This window comes from Hylobates moloch, unplaced genomic scaffold, assembly GCF_009828535.3.
Source record: "Hylobates moloch isolate HMO894 unplaced genomic scaffold, HMol_V3 SCAFFOLD_17, whole genome shotgun sequence".
In the NCBI taxonomy this organism is placed as follows: domain Eukaryota; kingdom Metazoa; phylum Chordata; class Mammalia; order Primates; family Hylobatidae; genus Hylobates; species Hylobates moloch.
In genome coordinates, this window is record NW_026652292.1 from 44,651,759 (window position 1) to 44,670,094 (window position 18,336).

The 18,336-nt window shown below is 35.3% G+C and overlaps 1 protein-coding gene across 15 annotated transcripts in view; it reads left to right on the plus strand.

Moving 5' to 3' along the window:
* LOC116456710 (cytochrome c oxidase subunit 7B2, mitochondrial) overlaps positions 1-18,336 on the plus strand; it is a 174,105-nt gene that overhangs the window by 145,495 nt on the left and 10,274 nt on the right. For 3 of the 15 annotated variants that reach the window (XM_058430193.1, XM_058430189.1, XM_058430191.1), the window contains one exon: positions 2,406-2,483. The exons of the other annotated variants lie outside the window; for them this stretch is intronic. The gene's annotated coding sequence lies outside the window, so the exon portion shown is untranslated. The remainder of the gene's footprint in view (positions 1-2,405; positions 2,484-18,336) is intronic. 15 annotated transcript variants of the gene reach the window in all.

Below are 18,336 nucleotides of genomic sequence, written 5' to 3' on the forward strand. Positions count from 1 at the left end.
TTTCTAAAGTCATTAATCATTTGTCCGTTTCAATGCATGTGTGTATGTGCATGCACACATATATTTATATATACATATGTGTTTACGCAGCTTTAAGTGTGATTCTCAAATTCTCTGTTGTTTAGTCTTTAGTCCATTAATCAAAACCTTGTTTTTTCCATTTAAGAAATCATATATAATATATACACTATCCTTGCCTCTTGCTGGATGTCTTCTTTTGTAAGTTCATAAAGTGTATAATCCATTTGGCAGGAGTAGGGAGATAGTTATATATAAGTGTGATGAAATAAGGGCTAAATTTGGCTGAATTATAAACATGTGCATGAACTTAATAGACATGGTCAGAAGCAGAATTGGAGGCCATGTTTTGTGCATGAAAATTTAAATGTAGTCCTCTGGAAAATGTTTCAAAGAAATGTTTAAAGACAACTCGAACAACTGGATCACCACTGGTAGGAACAGGATTCAACACTCGGGCCTGCGGTAAGATCATGCAACATAAAGAACACACATACACAAACATGAGAAAACAAGCAATAACTTTCCCTCTAAGAACATGAAATTATATGCTTTATAGAAGGGGAAATTGAAACAAACAATTGTGTGTGTGTGTATATATATGTATTTATAATTATATATATTTAATATACATATTACATATATGTGGTATATATATTTAATATATATATTACATATATATGTGGTGTACACTACCACAAATAACCATATGAACAGTGTGATTGTGCATACAGGATCCCACAAATGCTAGTGTCGGCTCTGCAACTTTATTAATTATGTGACCTTGAGCAGGGTGCAAACTTTCCTTGTTCCCCTTTTTTCATATGTATATGAAGATAATAACATCTATTGTAGTCTAAACAGAAATGGCTCATAATAGATTTAACAAGAGTAGTACCAGGTGACAATGGAATATGCCAAGTAGAGAGAAGAGAATAATAATAGACATCAGTCATGGACAATACACTCAAATATCCACTTCTGCAGATCTTCTATGCTCTCTACCTCACAGTTTAGAACATTAGAAAGCAGCTTATCTAAAATTTTCATTGCATATACTGAACTATATTAATAATGGCTGCCCTCTGTTTTTCTACTTAATCATAATATAATATATATTGTAAATATATATTATAATATATAATATAATACATATTTAATATATGTTACATTTTATATTTTATATATTACATAAAATATATAAATATATTATATATAAATAATATATGTATTAAATATATTTAATATATATAAATAAATATAAAATATATTTAATATATAATATATATAACACATATATTATTATACCCAATATATGTCTTATTTTCTGTTTAGACTACAATAGGTGTTATTATCTTCATATACATATGAAAAAAGGGAACAAGGGAAGTTTGCACCCTGCGCAAGGTCACATAATTAATAAAGTTGCAGAGCTGACACTAGCATTTTTGGGATCCTGTATGCACAATCACACTGTTCATATGGTTATTTGCATTCTCACTCAATGGTTTAAAAAACAAAAAGACAGTAGGTGAGTAGACAGCAGTTGTGATTAAGGAGATCAGTAAGATGCCTTAATGGATGGTGGAATTTTGGGGTCTTTTATAATTCACTCATCTCAGCAACTTCTGACCTGTAGTTAGAATTTCTGATTTCTCCTGGGCTCTCTTGATTCTTAATCCCTAGTACTTTCAAAGGTCTGAGAAGGGCAGAACAAAAACCAATTCATCATGTGGGCAAGCAGAGATCTATATTTCCCTGGAGGAAAGCAATGAACCTTTGAGTTTCAACCAGCTTAGGATATTGAGTCCAAACATTTGGATTTCAGACATAAAAGAGTAAAAGAATTAGTAACCTCTGGAAAATGCGTTCTCAGCCTGAAATCTTATCTTATACTTCCTCAGAAAGAAAGAATGTTACTGTAACAGAAACAGGAACAGTTCAGCTCTTTCACCTGCCTTGGGACCAGGAGAAAACAGTGCGAATGATTGACAAATTAAAGCAATATAATCTATATGTGGAAGGAAAAGGAGACTGTGTATTTAGTGAAAGCCATTTCTAATGTGCTTCTCTAAGCTGTGCCAGCTCTTTAATGGATACCTTGGCTGCATGAAAACAGCAGGAAACTATATTGCAGTCCAGATGCTACCATTTAGGTGGCCCCCTGCTACTGGTTCTGTTGACAAGTAGGTTGTACAGATAGAACAGGGGCTATTTTTCAAGAAGCTCTGGTTTCTGATGTCATAGCATCCTTTTAAAAGCTTGTTCTACTCACTTAAAAATGCTCTAATTGAGATAGAGCTCAGGTCCTACTAAGAGAACACTTAAGCTTGCTATGTAAGTAGCTCATCTGCCTTACAATAAGTTTTTCTGTGTTTGATTTGCAGCCAGCTCAGGTGACAAAGCAATAAAAGGCCAGAAGGACTTTAAAGGCTCAAAAAAGAAGGAAATCCCCAGGAAGTCCAGTAGGAAGGCATAGTTTTCTATAATTTGTTGCCATATACAATCACCAATGTAATAATCAGTTCACTTCAAACACATCAAACACTTTTTTCATATTCTTTCTTCATTTCTTTGCTGAATTTTGAACACTTAACTAAGATTTATCTTCTTGTTCATTAATTGTTTCTTTAGCTATGACTAATTTGCCATTAAATGTATTCACTGAATTTTTAATGTTAATTATTTATATTTCAGAAATTTTATTTGGTTTTGCTTTTAGTCTTTTTAGGCATTCCTTTTTTAATTATACTCTAAGTTCTGGGGTACATGTGCAGAATGTGCAGGTTTGTTACATAGGTATACACATGCCATGGTGGATTGCTGCACCCATCAACCCATCATCTACTTTAGGTATTTCTCCTAATGCTATCCCTCCCCCAGACCTCCATTCCGTGACCAACCCCGGTGTGTGGTGCCCTGCCCCTCTGTGTCCATGTGTTCTCATTGTTCAACTCCCATTTATGAGTGAGAACATGCAATATTTGGTTTTCTGTTCTTGTATTAATTTGCTGAGAATGATGGTTTCCAGCTTCATCCATCTCCCTCCAAAGGACATGAACTCATCCTTTTTTATGGCTGCATAGTATTCCATGGTGTATATGTGCCACATTTTCTTTATCCAGTCTATCATTGATGGGCATTTGGGTTGGTTCCAAGTCTTTGCTATTGTGAAAAGGGCTGCAGTAAACATACATGTTCATGTGTCTTTATAGTAGAATGGTTTATAATCCTTTGGGTATATATCCACTAATGGAATTGCTGGGTCAAATGGTATTTCTAGTTCTAGTTCCTTGAGGAATTGCCACACACTGTCTTCCACAATGGTTGAACTAATCTCCTTTTCCTTCCACATATAGATTATATTGCTTTAATTTGTCAGTCATTCCCATTGTGTTCTCCCGGTCCCAGGGCTGGTGAAAGAGCTGAACTGTTCTTGTTTCTGTTATGGTAACATTCTCTCTTTCTGAGGAAGTATAAGATAAGACTTATATAACTTATATAAGATAAGACTTATATAACTTATATAAGATAAGACTTACATAACTTATATAAGATAAGACATATAACTTATATAACACTTTTCCTAACAAGCGTTCCTAAAAGTATTCCTATTTCCCCACATCCTCTCCAGCATACGTTGTTTCCTGACTTTTTAATGATCAACATTCTAACTGGCATGAGATGGTATCTCATTGTGGTTTTGATTTGCATTTCTCTGCTGACCAATGATGATGAGCTTTTTTTCATATGTTTGTTGGCCGCATAAATATCTTCTTTTGAGAAGTGTCTGTTCATATCCTTTGCCCACTTTTTGATGGGGTTGTTTTTTTCTTGTAAATTTGTTTAAGTTCTTTGTAGATTCTTGATATTAGCCCTTTGTCTGATGGATAGATTGCAAAAATTTTCTTCCATTCTGTAGGTTGCCTGTTCACTCTGGTGATAGTTTCTTTTAGGCATTCTTCATAGTTTCTTGTTCACATAAATATTTTAAGATTAGAAAAAAATCTCTGAGTATATTGAATATGTTTTCCTCATAGTTGATCTCTAACAATTACATTATCTGAAGGACTTCTTAGTTTATTTCTTCTGGTTTTTGCTTCTGGAGCCTCATTTCTCTATGTATTTAGTACTTTTGTCCATGAGTTCCTCATTTTCCTTAGATTTTTAATTTTGGAATTTCTCTGAGATCTGGGATAGAAGTGTATCTTTCCAGAGAGGATTTACATTTAATTCTGTTTGTCTAGGATCTCTGCAAACTATATTCTCAGTTTAAAGGCTATCAGACTAAGACAGTGTGAGATTGTGCATAAACCTGCAGGAGGGCCAGTTTGTGGTTCCACAATCTTATTCACTATTTTTCACCACTGCCCCTTTAGGCAGTTTGGAGATTCGAGAGAGTTAATTTTTCATGTGGTTTTCTGCAAAGTGGGTTATTTATGGACTACCCTTTGCGTGAAGATATAGCTGTTTGCTATCACAGTTTTAAGAAGATAAATGTTCTGTCTTAGGCCTAGACTTTGATTTTTATTTTCCATGTATTGTGAGTCCATGAAGACTGAAATTCACGTTCACATTTTTGGGCAAATGCTCTTTGAGTAAATGCTGGCTACGCTCCTATGCTTATTTCTTTGGGTTCACTAAATTTCTACTTTGAGAATATATATCCCGCCACTTTGTTGCAAATAGAAATCTTAATCAAAAACATTCTGGCTAAAAAGAGTTGGACTTATTCACAGCTATTCATATACAGCTTTCTTATAAGTTATTTTCTTGCTGAGATAGTACGGATACCTCTTTGTTATTTTTCCCTTGTAATATCAGCTTTGTCACCTGAACTTTTGGGGATGGAAATATATGAAATTTTCATCAATAAAAAGCACACAGAGACTGTCTGTACTTTAGGCACTTGCCAGCATGCAGAAACATGAATTGACTATCATCTAACTCCTGCCAGATATATGACTGAAATAATGGTTAGTTGAGATAACTGACTCTCTTTTGAAGAGCCATATCAACCACCCACTTTGATATATTTTCTATGCTCTATACCTCTCAGTTTAGAACATTAGAAAGTAACATATCTAAAATTATATTAATTACTATACACAAAGTTTCACAGAATTCTGATTGAATAAATGTTGCCTCAGTTTTTATAGAACAATGTTATAATTCTTATGCTAGTTATAAAATTACTATAAAGTATTGTAGAATACTTATAGAATGAAATTACCATAAAGTATTGTAGAATACTTATAGAATGAAATTACCGTAAAGTATTGTAGCTGCAAATAAAATCCAAAATTGCTTGGAGGCCTGCAAGCTTCTGCATTATGCTCTCCTGCTGACCCTTCCTAGCTTACCTGATGCCAGCTTCCCTCCACCACATGATGCCCCAGTCACATTGGGCTTTTTTCAGTTTCTGCCTCAGGGCGTTGTGTGTTAAGCCTTCTGCTTATAATTGCCTTTCTTCTTTGCTACAGAACGTTTCTCTTTTTATTTTTATTTTTTCAGTCTACAAATATTTATTGCACACCTGAGCTATGCCTTCTCTGAACAGCAGTGGATAAGACAGAGTTACACAACAGTGAACAAGATAACATAAACTCCGTAAGAATAAGAGTTTATATTCTAGGGGCGGAGTGACAAATAAACGAACAACTCCCAAAATGCACAGGCTGTATGGGGAACAATTTGGCTCGAGAGAGTATGTCTAAGGACTGGGGAAGATAAGATTTTGTAGAAGTAAGGCAAATTGGTAAAGATCTTTGCCTTGCAAAAGGGCAGTGTTTTGGGGGTTAGCAAAGCAGAGAAGTGACAAGTGAGTTTTTTAAAGAATAGCTTATTGGCTGGGCGTGGTGGCTCACGCCTGTGATCCCAGCACCTTGGGAGGCCGAGGTGGGTGGATCACGAGGTCAGGTGATCGAGATCACGGTGAAACCCCGTCTCTACTAAAAATACAAAAAATTAGCTGGGAGCAGTGGCAGGCGCCTGTAGTCCCAGCTACTCGGGAGGCTGAGGCAGGAGAATGGCGTGAACCAGGGAGGTGGAGCTTACAGTGAGCCGAGATCGCGCCACTGCACTCCAGCCTGGGCGACAGCAAGACTCCGTCTCAAAAAAATAAAAATAAAAAAAAATAACTTATTGTAGTAAATTTAAGGGGTACAAGTGCAGGTTTCTTACATGCATATGTTGCATAATGATAAAGTCTGGGCTTTTAGTGCATCCATCACTAGAATAGTGAACATTGTAACCAGTAGGTAGTTTTTCAGCCCCAACCCCACTCCCATCCTCCCACCTTTCATAGTCTCCGGTGTCTACTATTCCACTCTGTATGTGCATGTGTACATATTGTTTAGCTCCCACTTATAAGTGAGAACATATAATATTTGATTTTCTGTTTCTAAGTTATTTCACTGAGGATAATGGTCTCCAGTTCCATCCATGTTGCTGCAAAAGACATGCTTTCATTCTTTTTTATGACTAAGTATTATTCATAGATAGATAGATAGATAGATAGATATCACACATGATATAGATAGCACTTTTTAATCCAGTCCTCTATTGATAGACACTTAGGTTGATTCCATCCATATTTTTGCTATTGTGAAGAGTGCTGTGATAAATGTACAAATGTAGGTATCTTTTTAATATAATGATTTCTTTCCCTTTGGGTATATATCCAGTAGTTGGATTGCTGGATTGAATGGTAGTTCTATTTTTAGTTCATTGAGAAATACCTAGTTTGTTTTACATTTGTTTGTACTAATTTACACTCCCACCAACAGTGTATAGGTGTTGCCCTTTCTCCACATTCTTGCAAACATCTGCTGTTTTTAGACTTTCCCATTCTGACTGCTATAAGATGGTATCTCATTATGGTTTTTATTTGCATTTCTCTGATGACTAGTGATGTTGAACATTTTTTCATATGTTTGTTGACTGCTTGTATGTCTTTTAGAAATGTATGTCCTTTGCCCACTTTGTAATAGGGCTATTTCTTTTTCCTTGTTGTTGAGTTGCTTAAGTTCTTTGTAGAGTCTAGATATTAGTCCTTTGTCAGGTGCATAGTTTGCAAATATTTTTCCCATTCTGTAGGATGTCTGTTTACTCTGTTATTTGTTTCTTTTGCTATACAGAAGCTTTTTAGTTTAATTAAATTCAATTTGTCTATTTTTCTTTTGATTGCTTTGCTTTTGAGGACTTGGTCATAAATTCTTTGCCTAGCCCAATGTCCAGAAGAGGATTTTCCTAGGATTTTTATACTTTTAGGTCTTATGTTTAGGTCTTCAACCCATCTTGAGTGAATTTTTATGTATGGTGAGAAATATGGTTACAGTTTCATTCTTCTGCATATGGCTATCTGATCTCCCAGCACCATTATTGAATAGGATGTCCTTTATCCACTGCATATTTTTGTTGATTTTGTTGAAGATCAGTTGGTTGTAGACAAGTGGCTTTATTTCTGGGTCCTCTTCTCTGTTCCATTGACCCATGTGTCTATTTTTATACCAGTACCATGATGTTTTGGTTACCATAGCTTTGTAGTATAATTTGAAGTCAGAGAATGTGATGCCTCCAGCTTTGTTCTTTTTGGTTAGGATTTCTTTGACTATTTGGGCCATTTTTTGGTTACATATAAAATTTAAGATTATTTTAAATAATTTTGTGAAAACTGATACTGGTCATTTGATAAGGATTGCATTGACTCTTTATATTATTTTGGGCTGTGTGATCATTTTAACAATTTTGATTCTTCCAGTCCATGAGCATGGGATGTTTTCCATTTGTTTGTGTCATCTACAGTTTATTTCATCAATGTTTTGTAGTTCTCCTTATAGATATGTTTCACCTCCTTGGTTAAATACATTCCTAGGTATTTTATTTTTGTATCATGTTAAGTGGGATTGCTTCTTGATTTGGTCCTTAGCTAGATTATTATTCGAGTATATAAATACTACCAATTTCTGTAACTTTATTTTGTATCTTGAAATTTTATTGAATTCATTTGTCAAATCTGAGAATTTTTTGGTGGAGTCATTAGGATTTTCTAGATATATTATCATGTGATCAATAAACAGGGATACTTTGACTTCCTCTTTTCTAATTTTTTTTTCTCTTGCCTGATTACTCTGTTGAGGGTTTCTAGTGCCATGTTGAATAACAATGGTGAAAGTGGGCATCATTTTCTTGTTCTAGTACTCAGATTAGAGGGAATTAGAAATCATCAGAGGGAATGATTTCAATTTTTCCCCATTAAGCATGATGTTGGCTGTGAGTTTGTCATATATGGCCTTTATTATGTTGAGATATATTGCTTTTATGCCTAGTTTGTTGAGGATTTTTATCATGAAGCTATGCTGAATTTTATCAAAGAATTTTTATTCATCTACTGAGATGATCATGTGGTTTTTGTCCTTAATTCTGTTTATGTGATGTACAGAATTTATTGATATGAGTATATTGAACCATCCTTGACTCCCTGGGATAAAGCTCACCTTAATATTGTGTACTATTTTTTGATGTGCTGTTGGATTTGATTTGCTAGTATTGTGTTGAGGATTTTTGTATCTGTGCTCATCATTGCGTGTTTTCTTTTGTTGTTGTTGTTGTGCCCTTGTATGATTTTGCTATCAGGGTGATACTGGCCTCATAGAATGAGTTAGGGAGAATTCACTCCTGCACAATTAAAAAAAAAAAGTTACAGGAGGATTGGTATTAGTTCTTTGTACATTTGGTAGTATTTGGCTGTGAATCCACCTGGTCCTGGCTTTCTTGTTGCTGAGAAATTTTTTATTAATTATTTTATCTTGCCACCCATTACTGGCCTATTCCAGAATTCTTTTATATATATATATATATATATTTATATATATATATACATATATATAATATTTTATATATATATATATTTTATATATATATAAAATATATTATATATATGTACTTTTAATTCTGCAGGTTTGTTACATATGTATACATGAGCCATGATGGTGTGCTGCACCCATTAACTGGTCATTTACATGTGCATGTGTCTTTATAGCAGCATGATTTATAATCCTTTGGGTATATACCTAGTAATGGGATGGCTGGGTCAAATGGTATTTCTAGTTCTAGATCCCTGAGGAATAGCCACACTGTTTTCCACAATGGTTGAACTAGTTTACAGTCCCATCAACAGTGTAAAATTGTTCCTATTTCTCCACATCCTCTCCAGCACCTGTTGTTTCCTGACTTTTTAATGATCTCCATTCTAACTGGTGTGAGATGGTATCTGATTGTGGTTTTGATTTGCATTTCTCTGATGGCCAGTGATGATGAGCATTTTTTCATGTGTCTGTTGGCTGCATAAATGTCTTCTTTTGAGAAATGTCTGTTCATATCCTTTGCCCACTTGTTGATGGGGTTGTTTGTTTTTTTCTCGTAAATTTGTTTGAGATCTTTGTAGATTCTGGATATTAGCCCCTTGTCAGATACGTAGATTGCAAAAATTTTCTTCCATTCTGTAGGTTGCCTGTTCACTCTGATGGTAGTTTCTTTTGCTGTGCAGATGCTCTTTAGTTTAATTAGATCCCATTTGTCAATTTTGGCTTTTGTTCCCATTGCTTTTGGTGTTTTAGACATGAAGTCCTTGCCCATGCCCATGTCCTGAATGGTGTTGCCTAGGTTTTCTTGTAGGGTTTTAATGGTTTTAGGTCTAACATTTAAGTCTTTAATCCTTCTTGAATTAATTTTTGTATAAGGTGTAAGGAAGGGATCTAGTTTCAGCTTTCTACATATGGCTAGCCAGTTTTCCCAGCATCATTTATTAAATAGGGAGTCCTTCCCCCATTTCTTATTTTTGTCAGGTTTGTCAAAGATCAGATGGTTGTAGATGTGTGGTATTATTTCTGAGGGCTCTGTTCTGTTTCATTGGGTGCTGGTTTTTTGAAAAGATCAAAAAAATTGATAAACCTCTAACTAGCAAGACTAATAAAGAAGAAAAGAGAGAAGAATCAAACAGATGCAATACAAAATGATAAAGGGGATATCACCACTGATCCAAGAGAAATAAGAACTACCATCAGAGAATACTATAAACACCTCTACACAAATAAACTAGAAAATCTAGAAGAAATGGATAAATTCCTTGACACATACACCCTCCCCAGACTAAACCGGGAAGAAGTTGAATCTCTGAATAAACCAATAACAAGCTCTGAAATTGAGGCAATAATTAATAGCTTACCAACCAAAAAAAGTCCAGGACCAGACGGATTCACAGCTGAATTTTACCAGAGGTACAAGGAGGAGCTGGTACCATTCCTTCTGAAACTATCCCAATCAATAGAAAAAGAGGGAATCCTCCCTAACTCATTTTATGAGGCCAGCATCATCCTGATACCAAAGCCTGGCAGAGATAACAAAAAAAGAGAATTTTAGACCAATATCTCTGATGAACATCGATGCAAAAATCCTCAATAAAATACTCACAAACCAAATCCAGCAGCACATCAAAAAGCTTATCGACCACGATCAAGTGGGCTTCATCCATGGGATGCAAGGCTGGTTCAACATATGCAAATCAATAAATGTAATCCAGCATATAAACAGAACCAATGACAAAAACCACATGATTATCTCAATAGATGCAGAAAAGGTTTTTGACAAAATTCAACAGCCCTTCATGTTAAAAACTCTCAATACATTAGGTATGGATGGGACGTATCTCAAAATAATAAGAGCTATTTATGATAAACCCAAAGCCAATTACATACTGAATTGGCAAAAACTGGAAACATTCCCTTTGAAAACTGGCACAAGACAGGGATGCCCTCTGTCACTACTCGTATTCAACATAGTGTTGGAAGTTCTGGCCAGGGCAATCAGGCAGGAGAAAGAAATAAAGGATATTCAATTAGGAAAAGAGGAAGTCAAATTGTCCCTGTTTGCAGACGACATGATCGTATATCTAGAAAACCCCATCGTCTCAGCTCAAAATCTCCTTAAGCTGATAAGCAACTTCAGCAAAGTCTCAGGATACAAAATCAATGTGCAAAAATCACAAGCATTCTTATGCACCAATAACAGACAAACAAAGTGCGAAATCATGAGTGAACTCCCATTCACAATTGCTTCAAAGAGAATAAAATACCTAGGAATCCAACTTACAAGGGATGTGAAGGACCTCTTCAGGGAGAACTACAAACCACTGCACAAGGAAATAAAAGAGGACACACAAAAAATGGAAGAACATTCCATGCTTATGGATAGGAAGAATCAATATTGTGAAAATGGCCATACTGCCCAAGGTTACATAAATTCAATGTCATCCCCATCAAGTTACGAATGACTTTCTTCACAGAATTGGAAAAAACTACTTTAAAGTTCATATGGAAGCAAAAAAGAGCCCCGTATTGCCAAGTCAATACTAAGCCAAAAGAACAAAGCTGGAGGCATCACGCTACCTGACTTCAAACTATACTACAAGGCTACAGTAACCAAAACAGCATGGTATTGGTTCCTGATTTCTTTTTCTTTCTTCTAGAGAAAATTTCTAATCATTGCCTGGTCTCACCCTAATTGTCTTTTCCTCAATGAAGTCTTTTCTGCCCACCTAATATAAAATCACTTTCCTAGTATTCTCATTTTTATATCGCTATATGTTTTATACAGTTTATCTCATACTACAATTATATAGGGTTGTGGTTGCTACAATAGTTTGCTCTCACACTATACTGATTTCCACAAGGGCAAAAAATGCATGTGTTTTATTTATCACCACGATTCCAATATATACATGAGTTGACAGTAGCATAATGTAAAAATATTGTTTCATTTGCTCTAAACTGAATATGATAACTAACATGTACATTTTTTGCTAGAAGTGAAAAGAGAATTAAATGCTGGTGTAAGAAATGGACTATAAAAGTAGACATATAAACGTTGAATAAATAACATGGTATACACTCTACCACCAAGAATGAACAAGTTCATATGTATGCCTTTGCAAAATTTTAAATGATGCATGACATATACCTAGTTTGTCACTTAGAAGCAATTGAAACAGTAGATGAGAGAGTATAAATATCTCCCCACGAACAGTTTGAGCTGATGACAGGAGGATGAGTTGGAACTGACTATGTGAAATGAGAAGCAACAAAACTAAAAAAAATCTTTGGGAAGAAGGAATGTCTATTCCAGGAAACTGAAAGAAGGTCACTGGGATGTAGAAAGTGAATAGGAGATTTGTGTGAAATGTTGCTGATTAAGTGGTCAAAGACCATGAAAGTTTTATAGTTCATTGTTGTGGACTGTTTGTGTCCTCCCCAAAATTCATAATTTGAAGCCCTAACCCTCAATGTGTCTGTATTTGGAGATAGGGTCTGTGAAGAGGTGATAAAGGTTAAATGAGGTTATAAGGGTGCATCCCTAATCTGAAAGGGCTGGTGATTTTATAAGGAAAGAAACATCAAAATGAGCTTCCTTTCCACTATTTCAGGACATGACGAGAAGCTGGCCATCTGCAAGTCTGCAAAAGAGCCCTCACTAGAAACAACCCTGCTGGACCTTGTTATTGGAATTTCTAGCCTTCAGGACTTTGAGAAAATGTATTTTTGTTGTTTAAGCCATGCAGGCTCTGGTATTCTGTCTGGGCAGCCTAGGCAGACTGAAGAAGTGATATCAAAGAAGTTAGCCTTTACCTTAAAAGAAGTTAGAAACCATTGAGTGTTATTCTGTCCTGACTTAAAACAACTGACCTTTCCACCATTTTCAAGTTATTTTGGTAAATATCTGGACTCTTTAATAGTTATATTTAGGAACATAAAGAGTCTTGATACTAGATATCATTATAATCATATATATAGTCATTATAATAAAAGAAATTCTCATTTACTTTTTTTTTGTTTTAGTTTTGAGACAGAGTCTCTTTTGCCCAGGCTGATGGAGTGCAGTAGCATGATCATAGCTTACTGTAGCCTCCAATTTCTGGGCTCAAGCAATCCTTCCATCTCAGCCTCCTGAGTAGCTAGGACTACAGGCATGTGCCACCATACTTGGCTCGTGTGTGTGTGTGTGTGTGTGTGTGTAGAGATGGGATCTCATTGTGTTGTCCACGCTGGTCTTTAACTCCTGGCCTGAAGCGATCCTTCCACTTTGGCCTTCTGAAATGCTGGATTATAGGTGTAAGCCACCGCACCTGGCCAGTAAAAGAAATTGTTAAACTTATTCTGTGGAATTGGATAGAACATAAGAATAGGAATGTACATCCAGTGAAGTCCTTACTCTTTGTCCTTTGGCGTACTCCTTACATTAAAATAAAGCCAATGGTATTCCTTTAACGGTAGGAGCATCTGGTTTGGTTGTTGAATCAGGTAATAGAATTCTCTGTGCAGAGGAGAAACTTTCCACTAATAGAACTCTAGATCTGAATTATTATTCCCAGTGTGTTAGACTGCTATACTTGCCAGATTCTCATACTTTATCCCTACGAAAGCATTAGGCCTGACACAACCTTTCTAATCAACCACATATCTTGAATATCATTCATCTCATCAGTGAAAAAGTATTTCTAACATGCATTAGATGAATTAACACACCCTCTGGTTTATACTTCTATAATTGTGTGGCAGGTACATCTTGTAGCCATTCCTAGAGTATGGATTTCTGATTAGTGTACTTCAGATGCAAACTAACAATCCTTACACTGTAAATTGAAGTTAACTTATGTACATGTACATAACACTATTTATACTAAAATGTTTTTAATGTAAATTATCACTTAGAGAGTATAACAAAGAGTTTTCATTGTGGATGTGATATAGTCACGTTTCTTCTCTTAGGCCACCTTGTTAGCAGTTGGGAAAATAGATGGAGGATGGGGAATGGCAGAGGTATTGTGGAAAGACCATTTAAAGAAAGCATATGAAATGAAGTTAAGTTAGGATGGAGACATTTTGGATAGAGAAAAGTTAGCAGATTTGAGATATTTTTAAATATTTTAAAATTTAATTTAAATTTAAAAATTAAAGAATAAAATATTATATATTGCGAGGGAGCTGAAGGCATCAAGAATGATTTCTACATTTAACTTGCTCAGCTAAATGATGGAGATGCTGTTCACTGGGATGAACATCAATCCCAGGCAGTGTAATACACTTATTTGAAACTTTAGATATAGAAACAAAATCATAAAGGAGGAAACATTCATAAGGATCAAACTTGGGAGTAGAAGAGCATGATTGTACACTTATTCTATTGATTTTGCAGACACTTTGAGCTATTTTAGGAGAGGTGTTGGGAAGGAAGTTTAATGTACTGTATTGCTCTGGAACTAACAAGAGAGTTCATGTGTGCAGATGTAACATGGGAGTTGTCTAATTCCCCATGACAATTAAGTTTATTAGTGTGGTTGAACTACCTAGAGAGAGAGAGAGAACATAAAAAGCAAAAATAGATGAGAACCTATGAGTGAACCCTGAAGAACTCCTACTTCTAAGAATTTGTTAGAAACTGAGTTTGTAAAGAAGAAATAGCCATATAGACATGAAGAGTAATAAGGAAATATCATGGAAGCTAATGGAAGAAGAGTTTCAGAACAGGGAAGCATCATTGGTATTATTGCAGTGAAAAGTCAAGAAAAGTGAACTAAAATGTTCATTTTGCAGGATAGAGAGGCCATTGACCCTTGGACTACTTATTGATATAGAAAGAGGGAATGGAAACTGCATGGAGTGAAAGAAGAGTGACTGGAAGTTCAGGAAATGGCCAAGGTTTTTTGAATAGTTGTCTGAACCTAGATTCCTTTTCCTGTGGGCAGCCCCCTTTGCTCTTGCCCACCACAATTATATAATATTCTCATGCTGTGTACAGTTCACACAGTATAAATTGCTGTTTTAGCCTAACGTATTTTTTTGTTTTGAGACTATTTTCTTCAGTTAAATACAATAATGTTTTATGTAGGGTACTTTCATGGTGGGTATATGCTTTATCAGTATTTTTGGTTGTTGCCAGTATTTGAGCAGTAATAATTTGTAGGCTCCTAAGATAATTTGTGACAATTGTTGTAAGACATACTTAAAGGAATACCTTCATAAATCTAGCTTAAGTCTGGTCCTGGATGAAGCATGTGCTTATGAAGCATGGCTGCTATTGAATTGGCCAGTATTGGTTTCAAGATTTTTAAATTTATTCTTTCTGGTTCTTTAATGTAAATCAGAAAGTTATAGGTGTTGATGCAACATCATGAACTTTGAAGTATATATAAATGGCTCCACTTTAGATACTGTTAATTCTAAGCACAATTAGATTTTAACTATGTTGGTTCTGATTATTTTGTGTATATTCAGTATTATAAATTACATTTGTTCTTAAAGATGTCTGTGAGGTATATTGGCTATTATTTCATAGTAACGTTAAAGACAAATTTTATGGTGATTACAACATGATGTTCAATCAAGATGAAAATGTGTTACATCATTGGCAAAAAGCCAGAAGGAGCTTTATTCTAATGTGATGCTTAAGTATAATATCAATATTATTTAAGCTGTCTTTAGGAATTTGACATTAAAGGAGATTCTCTTGATTATATAAGGTTGCACTTGAAGGTCACCTTTAAAGGAGAAGTGTTTGAAAACTATATTTTATCCTTGATAGGTAAAGAAAAGTCCACTTATAAGTGGGAGCTAAGGCCGGGCACAGTGGCTCATGCCTGTCATCCCAGCACTTTGGGAGGCTGAGGCGGGTGGATCACGAGGTCATGAGTTCAAGACCAGCCTGACCAAAATGGCGAAACCCCGTCTCTACTAAAAATACAAAAATTAGCCAGGCCTGGTGGCACACATCCGTAATCCCAGCTACTCAGGAGGCTGAGACAGGAGAATCGCTTGAACACGAGAGGCGGAGGTTGCAGTGAGCCGAGATTGTGCCATTGCCCTCCAGCCTGGGCGACAGAGCGAGACTCTGTCTCAGAAAATAAATAAAATAAAATAAAATAATAAAATAAAATAAATAAAATAAAATAAAATAAAAATAGTGGGAGCTAAATGATGAGAATATATGGACACATAGAGGGGAACAAAACACACTAGGGTCTTTTGGAGGGTGGAGGGTGGGAGAAAGGAGAGGATCAGGAAAAATAACTAATGGATACTAGGCTTGATAACTGAGTGATGAAATAATCTGTACAACAAACCCCCATGACACGAGTTTACCTATATAACAAATGTTATATAGGTAAACTTACTCCAGGAGGCTTTTCCTGGTCTGTTTGTTTGGGAAAGATGTCTCGTATTTTTGGTGACATAGCAGCCTGATCATATTTTTTATTACTTTTTGCACATTGAAACCTTATCATTATCTGTCTCTTCTGCTGAGCATTCCTGAAAAGATAAATCATTCTTATCCATTTTTTTGTGGTAATTCCTGTTTAGTAGGCTGTAGTCACATAATAGGAGCTCAGTTTAATCATGTTTAAGTAAACAAAATAAGTTTAAGTAACAAAATAGTGCTATTTAGGGTTTTCTAAGGGTTCTTGTCATGCACTAAAAACCTTGGAAAGGGCAACTTTTATTTGTGGAAACAAGTTGCATAAAAAGACTGCATGTTCCCATCCTCACACATTGTAGATTTCCCCTAGCCTTAGACTCCTCTGGGGCAGTGTATCACAGTTATATGAAACTTTAGATACAGAAACAAAATCATAGAGGAAGAAGAAACTTTAGAAAATCTAGTCCACTGGTCTCTCTCAATGAATAAACCTCTTTGTTTCCACTGCACTTTCAGTGTATAATGGATATCTTTTGTTTGGGCCCCATTTAATATCCATTCTGCCTACTTCTGGTGACAGCGTACTCCATGTTCTACTTTTGGTCAATGCCCTGATTCTAGAGGAGGGCAAAAGATTCAGGTCCCTTACCTGTTCTACACTTAGATCTTTGTGCCACTTTTATAATTACTTTTCATTAAAAAACACATATATGAGTTTGGCTCTCCGCCTTTTCCTCAAATAGAGTGTAAAGCCAGGAAAGGATTATTGGGTTCTGTGTATTTACTATTTGCCATTCACCCTCTAATTTCTACCCACATTATTCTTCAACATCCATCAAGTCATGAATGGCCAGTGACCAAAAGATTATTAAAATATTAAAGGTTAATATAAAATGATCTCTATGTCTTTCAGATCTGATGATTTTTATTTGATGAATATGATAAAATACATTATCTGTATAAGAAAACCTACCATTCCATTATCAACAGTGGCTCTAAACTATATAAATTCTATCTACTTTTGAAAATTATGGCCTTTTTGCATAGAAATCTTAATTTTCCAATTAACAAATATTCAAATGATTATGTTAATTTAGTTTAGGGGTGCCCTTTTAGACTAAGAAATTTTAGACTCAGATTAATGAAATAGAGGTTGAAACCTTGTAACCTCTCTGAAACAAGAATGCAATTGGAAATTGTAGGATTTCAAAACAAAAATCTGTATTCTGATTTTTTGTTGCATGTTTTTAGATGGGTAACCTCTTTTAGGCTTGCTTTCTTCCTTAAGATCCTTCCCTCAGGAATTTAAAAGAAAAACTAAAATGAAATATCAGTTCACTAAAATAAGCACCCTGCCCCAAGGTTTAGCAAAGTGCATCCTGTCTCACTGTTTCTGCTGAGACATCTACAAGAAGGAAAAAAAAATCAGTTTACCAAAGTTTGCCCCTCTGGCCAGTTTTTCTCACTTACAAATAATGAATCCAAGGGGGAAAAAAGTATAAGTAAAATATCTCGTTAAAAGTTATTTTAACCAATATCTTGTTAAAAGTTTTTTTAAAGTCTCCAAAATGTTATGAAAGTGAAAAAAAGAAAATTATACTGAAAGCACTGGCCTAGTAAACCAACTTGCAATGATTAGAGTTACTACTTCAATGCTGTAATGTGTTCTTCTCATCAGATGAAATTTCTCTGCAAATGCACCATAAGTTATCTAGGTGATAGCAATAACAAGAGCCTTATTCATAAAAAGATTAATTAACAGGTATAGTTTGAGCAGAATTTAGGACAGAGATAGTCCAAGTTGGAAATAAATAATCCGGAGTTTGCAGGAGCAAGGTGGAAAAGATTACTTTGCAGTGCTAAATATTCCAATCTAAATGGGTAGTTTTATCAAAATTAACTTCTGGACTGGACCCTTACTGGCTTGAGTTCTGGTTGGCAACTGCAAACAATTTTAATGCAAAATGGAAACAATTGGTAAATGTGCCTTTAAAAATTAAAATATCTGGCTGGGAGCAGTGGCTCACACCTGTAATCCTAGCACTTTGGGAGGCCAAGGCAGGCAGATTG